Genomic DNA, 8,170 nt, shown 5'->3' on the forward strand with positions numbered 1-8,170 from the left:
GACTCTCCTAGCTCCCTCTATGCCTATAAATACACCCTCCTCCGAAATTCGCGGTTCCACTCTCCCGAAACCCTAGTCTCTTCCTCCTCCCGCCGCCGGACACGTCCGGTCCGGCCGGACAAAACGCGCCGCCACCCCGAGCCACTCATAGGCCGACACGCGTCCGTCGCCACCTGCCACCGCCGTGGCCCGCGCGGCCCACGGGGAGCCCGCCCCGGGCCGGATCGGGCCCGAGCGCCCCGCCGCCTCCTTCCTCCGGGCCGGCCGCCGCCGCCCGCGCGCCGCCTCATCGCCGGCCGCCGCCACCGGACCTCACCCGCTGCCACGGGAGCTCGCTGGAGCCGCTACACCGCCGCCCCGCGCCGCCCTCACCGCCCGGTGGCCGGAGACGCCGCCCCTCGCCGGATCTGGTCGAGGAGGGGCCGGATCCGCCCTTCCCCGTCCTCCCCCTCGCCTTCCCTCGCCGGAGTAGCCGCCACATCGCCGGAGTCTACCTCGGTTCACGCGCCGGCATAGAACCCTAGATCTAAGAAGGGTTGACCTCATATTTTTCCTAAGTCCCAGATTTATTTTGCAATATTCATCATGTTATATCTTTGCATCCGTAGATTCGTTTTGGGCATATAGTATATCAAAATGTTCGTCTCAGAGAGCACATCATTTCATCTCATTGCATCATTTTCATTTGAGTTCATCTTGATGCTCGAAATGTTGTTGGTAGAGTACTATTTGAGATAATTGTCAGATCTGCTGCTCCAAATAGCTATTTGTCATTTTTGCCATGATTATTGTGTGCATGATATGCCCCTGAGCTCTACATGTGTTTTGTTATGTGTTTTGTCATCTTTCCAGAGGTGCTATCCATGTATTTTTGTGATGTGTGTGGTGACTAGCACAAGCTTGCAAAGTGGTGCATTCGTTAATGCTGATTTCAGGGACTTAGCAATTCCACTAAGTCCTTGATCTGTTTTATCAATATGCCATATGTTTGTGTTATTTCCTAGTGATCCGTGCCTCTTTTGAGGTTGATCAGTAAGGATGATTTGTTAATCTTGTAGTGCTCTATCCATCCATGTCTTTGTTTGAATTTATGGAGCACCCTAGCTTGAGTCAATCGAGCTCTACTTTTGCTATTTCGTGAATCTGGGCAGATTGTCTACTTGTTAGCGATTTTGCCGAAGATGTTGTAGTTGATTCGTGCATGCTATGTTGTTGTTCTTGCCATGTCTAGCTTGTATAATGTGTATTTTTGCTGGGTGTATGCTTAGATTGTCATGCCTTGATCTTTAGTGAGTGCATCGAGCTCGTAAACATGCCTACTTGATATCTGATTTGCATGCTCCAGTTTTTCTCTAAGTCTGTGATCTGTTTAAGTTTTTGCCATGTTCACATGCTTGCAATTGTATTTTCTGATCCCTTTTGGCTCAAGGTCACTAAGGGACTTTTGTTAAGCTCTTTGTGTAGCTCCATGCCATGCTTTACTTTGCCATGTTCAGTTCCTGTAGCATCTAGTTTTCATGCTCCAAAGTGTGCTACCTGATCTGAAATTCCAGACAAGTGTTAATTTCACTAAGTCTGAGATCTGTTTACCAATTACACTTTTGTCATGCTTGTTTGAACCTGTTAATGGATGAATTGGCCGTAGCTCAGTGTTCATCTTTTGTTAAGCTTCATGAATGGATCCCTGCCATGTATTTTGTTGCCATGTTTGGGTGCTGTAGCATGTTTAGCTTGTTGCATTTAGATGGCTACTTGTTGTATATCGCAGACAGGTGCCATATTTGAATTGCTTGCCATTTCCAAACCGTGTCTCCGATTCCGGTGTTCTTTATATCGATTTCAACCGAAATCACCTCACCTTTCTAGTGGCACACTTGGATTTCCAAGTTTAGGCCAGGTTCATTCATTCCTTGTCAAATCTTGCATATGCATCACATATCGCATCCCGCATAGCATGCCATGTTTGCATCATGTGTTTGAGCTTTGCACGTGGTTGATTGTGTCCTTTTTGCTTGTTTGTCTTTTTTGGGTAGAGCCGGTAGACGAGTTCGCTAACGAGGAGCCCGTTGAGTTTGCTTTCGAGGATCCAGTCAACTCTGACAACTTTGCAGGCAAGATGATCATACCCTCGAAATCACTTCTATCTTTGCTTTGCTAGATGCTCGCTCTTTTGCTATACCTATGCTACGATGCCTACCACTTTCTTATCATGCCTCCCAATTTGCCATGTCAAACCTCTAACCCACCATGTCCTAGCAAACCGTTGATTGCTATGTTACCACTTTGCTCAGCCCCTCTTATAGCGTTGCTAGTTGCAGGTGAAGATTGGAGATCGTTCCTTGTTGGAACATTATTTACTGTTGGGATGTCATTATATTATCTTGTTATCTTAATGCATCTATATACTTGGTAAAGGGTGGAAGGTTCGGCCTCTCACCTAGTGTTTTGTTCCACTCTTGCCGCCCTAGTTTCCGTCATATCGGTGTTATGTTCCCGGATTTTGCGTTCCTTACGCGGTTGGGTGATAATGGGAACCCCTTGATAGTTCGCCTTGAATAAAGCTTCTCCAGCAATGCCCAACCTTTGTTTTACCATTTGCCACCTAGCCTCTTTTTCCCTTGGGTTACCGGAGCCCGAGGGTCGTCTTATTTAAACCCCCCCTGGGCCAGTGCTCCTCTGAGTGTTGGTCCGACTGAGCTGCCTGCGGGGCCACCTCGGGGCAACTTGAGGTTTGGTTTTACTCCTAGCTAGTCTCATCTGAGTCTGCCCTGAGAACGAGATATGTGCAGCTCCTATCGGGATTTGTCGGCGCATTCGGGCGGTGTTGCTGGATTTGTTTTAACTTGTCGAAGTGTCTTGTAGAACCAGGATACCGAGTCTGATCGGAATGTCTCGGGAGAAGGTTTATCCTTCGTTGGCCGTGAGAGCTTGTCATGGGCTAAGTTGGGACTCCCCTGCAGGGATTTGAACTTTCGAAAGCCGTGCCTGCGATTATGGGCAGATGGGAATTTGTTAATGTCCGGTTGTAGATAACTTGAACCTTAACTTATTTAAAATGAATCAACTGTGTGAGTTACCGTGATGGTCTCTTCTCGACGGAGTTCGGGAAGTGAACACGGTGTTGGAGTAATGCTTGCGCAGGTTGTTCTCTAGTTATTCGTTCGTGCTTTGCCTTCTCTTCTCGCTCTCTTTTGCGAAAAGGTTAGCCACCATATATGCTAGTCGCTTGCTGCAGCTCCACATATTACCTTACCTTACCTATAAGCTTAAATAGTCTTGATCGCGAGGGTGCGAGATTGCTGAGTCCCTGTGGCTCTCAGAGTACTTCCAAACCAGATGTAGGGCCTGATGACTCCATTCCAGATGACGCTCTTGAGCTCAAGTGGGAGTTTGACGAGGACTCACGCCGATACTACGTGTCTTTCCCTGATCATCAGTAGTGGTGCCCAGTTGGGGCGATCAGGACCGTGTCGCATGTTGGGTTGATCTTTTATTTTGGCACCGTAGTCGGGCCATGAGTGATTGGATGATGTAATGCTATTTATGTACTTTGTTTGACGTGGCGAGTGTAAGCCAACTATGTTCCTTCCCCTTTTATTATTTATATTACATGGGATGTTGTGAAGATTGCCTAATTTGCGACATTGCTTTCAATGCGGTTATGCCTCTAAGTCGTGCTTCGACACGTAGGAGATATAGCCGCATCGAGGGCGTTACAATCAGTTAGTGGAAGCGGACGCTCTGGAACGTTAAACTGTGACCAGAATAGCTTGTCCACTTCACGATCTGTTTGATCTCGGAAGTATTCGGCCGCATCGACGGCACTCGCCGTCAAATCCAGATATGCGTCTGCCGAACTCCACGGCCGATCCAGAGGGGCATACCGTGGATCTCCGAACTTCCTCCGCGGCAAAAAGGGCTTCCCAGCCACAATATCACCGGCTTCACGCAGCTCCTCCTTCTTCGCTCTCATGGCAGAGCGGGTGTCTTTGGTCGCCATCATGGCCTTTTCAAGGTCCATTGCCTTCGCTCGGTTTTCTTCTTCAAGGAATTGGCAACGGTCGGCAGTGTCTTTTAACTTTACGACCATCTTGGCCATCTTCTCTTTGATCTCGCAATGCGCGACCTTCTCGGCTCTTAACTCTTCGGCCGCCTTCAAAGCAGCCGCATTACTACTTCTTGCTTGTTCTTTGTCTCAGGAAAGTTCCGCCCGAAGGGTCTCCACGGTGGCGGCTCCATCTGCAGTCAAAACATATTAAAGATACTGCCGTCACGCTGCTCTTGCTATGTGACATTCACCAGAAAACATCACTTACCCTATGCCTCGTCAAGCCGCTTGTTAACAAGCTCGATGTCGGCATCTGCTGCATCCAGTTGCCGCTTTAGTTCGACAAACTCATTAGTCCGGCTAGCCACCGGAGCTTCCACCACCTGCACATAAAAGCAGTATGGTTATTACATCGGACTACGATCCTCTGTTTGTCACCGCTCTCGGTAACAACCAGAGTCTCAGGGGCTACTATCTACACAGGGCACACCTAAAAATGTGTGGTACTATCACAAATGTATATCATTTTATGAACCTCAAAGCCCGTTAGTAGACTCATAAAGGCATCATACAACCCGCTTTCGGCGGACGAAATCCTTTCCATCACCGTACCCATCAACGTACGGTGTTCTTCCGAGATGGTTGCTCGCTTTAGCAGATCCCTCAGCGCGTCCGACCGCATACCAGACGGTGCCGGACTCCTTTGTTTGCTCTCTTCAAGAGGCGGATGCTGGGGACTTTGGGTGACTATAGGATTATCTTCTGGCCTCACCGGATTCGGAGAGGCCCTCCGTGACGACACTTCAAGGTCGCCCGCTTCTTGAGCGGGGGAGTCCGGGGGAGGCGTTTCGCTCTCCATCATCTCCAGAAGAAGGTCCCCTGAAGACGAGCTCTGTTGAGAAGGGCTAAGATCCGAACTACAAGACAAACGCTTCGGTTATTTTCCTCGGAAGTAAGGTAGAATATCTTTACTATTAAGTATTTTTTGATCACTTACGGCTCGTTAGAGGGCTGATCCCTGCGCGGACTTTGTGCGGCAAGAGCACCCCCCAAGGCAAGACCCTCTGTTGGAGACTTCTTCTCCCGTTTGGAAGCCTTGGTTTCCAGATCTTCAGAGGCAGTCCTCTTCCTTCCCTGGAGCGAGGGAAGGTCAGAATCTTCCCCTTGGTTATCCTCCCTCATGGAGGCGCTCATTCCCTCGGTTGGAATTGGTAGCGATGGGGGCCTGCTTTCGCCCTCATTATCCCCCCCCCCCTTATCTTCCTTTGAGGGCTCCGGGCAAGGTGCTAGCTCGAGCATCTTTTCCAGTACCGGATTGTCCAAACCCTCAGGGAGGGGGGCCGAACACCGAATCATCTTCACCTTTGTTAGCCAGTCCTAGTCGAAGAGCGATTTCTCAGAATGACGTCATGATAAATGAAAGACGGTGTGTTCGGCTAGAGGATTACTTACTTGGTCGGCAGTGCGGTTGCTGCTCAGGCCCACATCCTCGGTAGTATCCGGACACTCTATTTGAGGTCCGAAGAATGATTTATACATCTCCTCGCGTGTCAGGCTGAGGAAATTCTGAATAGCGCGCGGTCCTTCTGGGTTGAATTCCCACAAGCGGAGGGGCCGGCGTTTGCAAGGCTGGACTCGACGAACCAGCATGACTTGCATTACCATAACCAAACTAAAATCTCCCTCGAAGAGATCCCGGATGCGGCTCTGCAATATGGGCACATCCTTGGCAGGACCCCAGCTCAGCCCCCTGCTGATCCATGAAATCAGTTGTGGTGGAGGGCCCGAGCGAAAGGCGGGGGAAGCTACCCACTTGGCACTTCTGGGAGCGGTGATGTAGAACCACTCCCGTTGCCATAATCCGGACACCTCTGGAGAGGAACCTTTTGGCCACGAAGCTCCTGCAATCTTGCTTATTAATGCGCCTCTGCACGCTGCGTACTGCCCCTCGACCGTCTTCGACTTCACATCAAAGGTCTTGTGCCACAGGCCGAAGTGAGGGGTAATGCGGAGGAAGGCCTTACATACGACAATAAATGCCGAGATGTGGAGAAAGGAATCTGGGGCTAGATCGTGGAAATCAAGCCCGTAATAGAACATCAAACCCCTTATGAAGGGATCCAGAGTGAGGCCTAGTCCTCGGAGGAAGTGGGAGATGAACACGACGTCTTTGTTGGGTTCAGGAGTAGGGACGATCTGCCCTCGGGCGGGCAGCCGATGTGAGACTTCAGCGGTCAGATATTTTGCCTCCCTCAACTTCTTGATATCCTCTTCCGTGACGGAGGAGGGCATCCACCGGCCCTGGAGGCTGGATCCGGACATGATTGAAGATCCGAAGCACCTGACCTAGGCTTTTAGTGTTGGAACTCGAGGCGGGGGAGGGATTCGATTGAGCACGGGAGGAAAAAAGTAAAAGCCTTGACCCTTTATAAAGAGGGTGAATATCAAGCGTCCTCCTCGTTGCCGTTTGGGACTTACCTAGAATCTAGGAGTCCTAGGCGTGGTTGGGTTACCCACGCCCGTATTGATGAGAATCCCGTAATAAGGGGAACACGATCTCTGCTTTGACAAGACATATCAAGAAACTGCCTTGTGTTATGTGCGGGGCTAGGTAGAGAAAAACGGTTCGAATAATCGTCATGGCATGATGTCATGTTGCCTAAACGTGTCAGCAGATTAGATTTGTGGAAATATTATTCTCTCTACGGTGGTATGTGGAACTTATTTTGCAGGGTCGGACACTATCCTTTATTTAAACTCTTCTGTGGTGTATCCGGAGGAGGAACCCGCCTTGCAATGCCGAAGACAACACTGCGCGTCGGACTCATCGTCATTGAAGCCTGGTTCAGGGGCTACTGAGGGAGTCCGGGATTAGGGGGTCTCCGGACAGCCGGACTCCATCCTTTGGTTGGACTGTTGGACTATGAAGATACAAGATTGAAGACTTCGTCTCGTGTCCGGATGGGACTCTACTTGGCGTGGAAGGCAAGCTAGGCAATACGGATATGTATATCTCCTCCTTTGTAACCGACCTTGTGTAACCCTAGCCCCCTCCGATGTCTATATAAACCGGAGGGTTTTAGTCCGTAGGACAACATACAATCATACCATAGGCTAGCTTCTAGGTTTTAGCCTCTCCGATCTCGTGGTAGATCAACTCTTGTAATACCCATATCATCAAGAATAAATCAAGCAGGATGTAGGGTTTTACCTCCATCAAGAGGGTCCGAACCTGGGTAAAACACCGTGTCCCCTACCTCATGTTACCATCCGCCTTAGACGCACAGTTCGGGACCCCCTACCCGAGATCCGCCGGTTTTGACACCGACAAAGGGCATTTATGACATTTCATGTCGGGTTGCCCCCTGGCTATAAATAGCCGCCCCCACAACCACTTGTTGGTTGGCTGCTCTAGAGAGAACTTGACACTTTTCATTTGAGAGCAACCCACCCACTGACGACTTTGAGAAAACCCTAAGTAAGGAAAAAAACCAACCAGAGCCAAAGTGCTTGAGCATCACTAAAGAGATTGATCTGTGTGATCCGACGCCTGTTACCTTTGAAGACTGTCATTCTTCCAGACGGTTAGGCGTTATGTTTTGAGCACCCAAAAATCATTGTGGTGTTCCTGTGAACAAGTCTGTGAAGATTTTGGAAGTCTGCCTTGAAAACTTACCATGAGTGATTCGGCGAGGTCTAAGTGACCTTGGCTCAAGAGGATTACGGTGAGGACTAAGTGTCCTCTGAGTTAATCTCAGCCGCCTCAACCAGACGTACAATTGACACAGCAACTGAAATTGGTCTACCAAATCGTTGTGTCTTCACCGAGACTACCTGGTCTCAAATTCCTCACCTTACCTTTATGGTATTCCGCTGCTGAAGATTTTGTGATCTATGTTCTAAAGAATTTGAACTGAAGATTTTCATCATACTATTTTTCATTTCTTCAATTCATCTTTCTCATGCTTGTATGCTTGTATAATTGCATGTTTTTTCATGTTATTCACCTATATGTATACCGTATGCATGCTCTCCATTACTGTGATGAATTAGATGTCTCTCGTTTCTATTTCTTCACTCTGATCTTTGTCAAATTCATCAGAATTTGAAGAATTTCTAAAA

The sequence above is a fragment of the Triticum dicoccoides genome, chromosome 3A (genome assembly GCF_002162155.2).
Source record: "Triticum dicoccoides isolate Atlit2015 ecotype Zavitan chromosome 3A, WEW_v2.0, whole genome shotgun sequence".
Lineage (NCBI taxonomy): Eukaryota > Viridiplantae > Streptophyta > Magnoliopsida > Poales > Poaceae > Triticum > Triticum dicoccoides.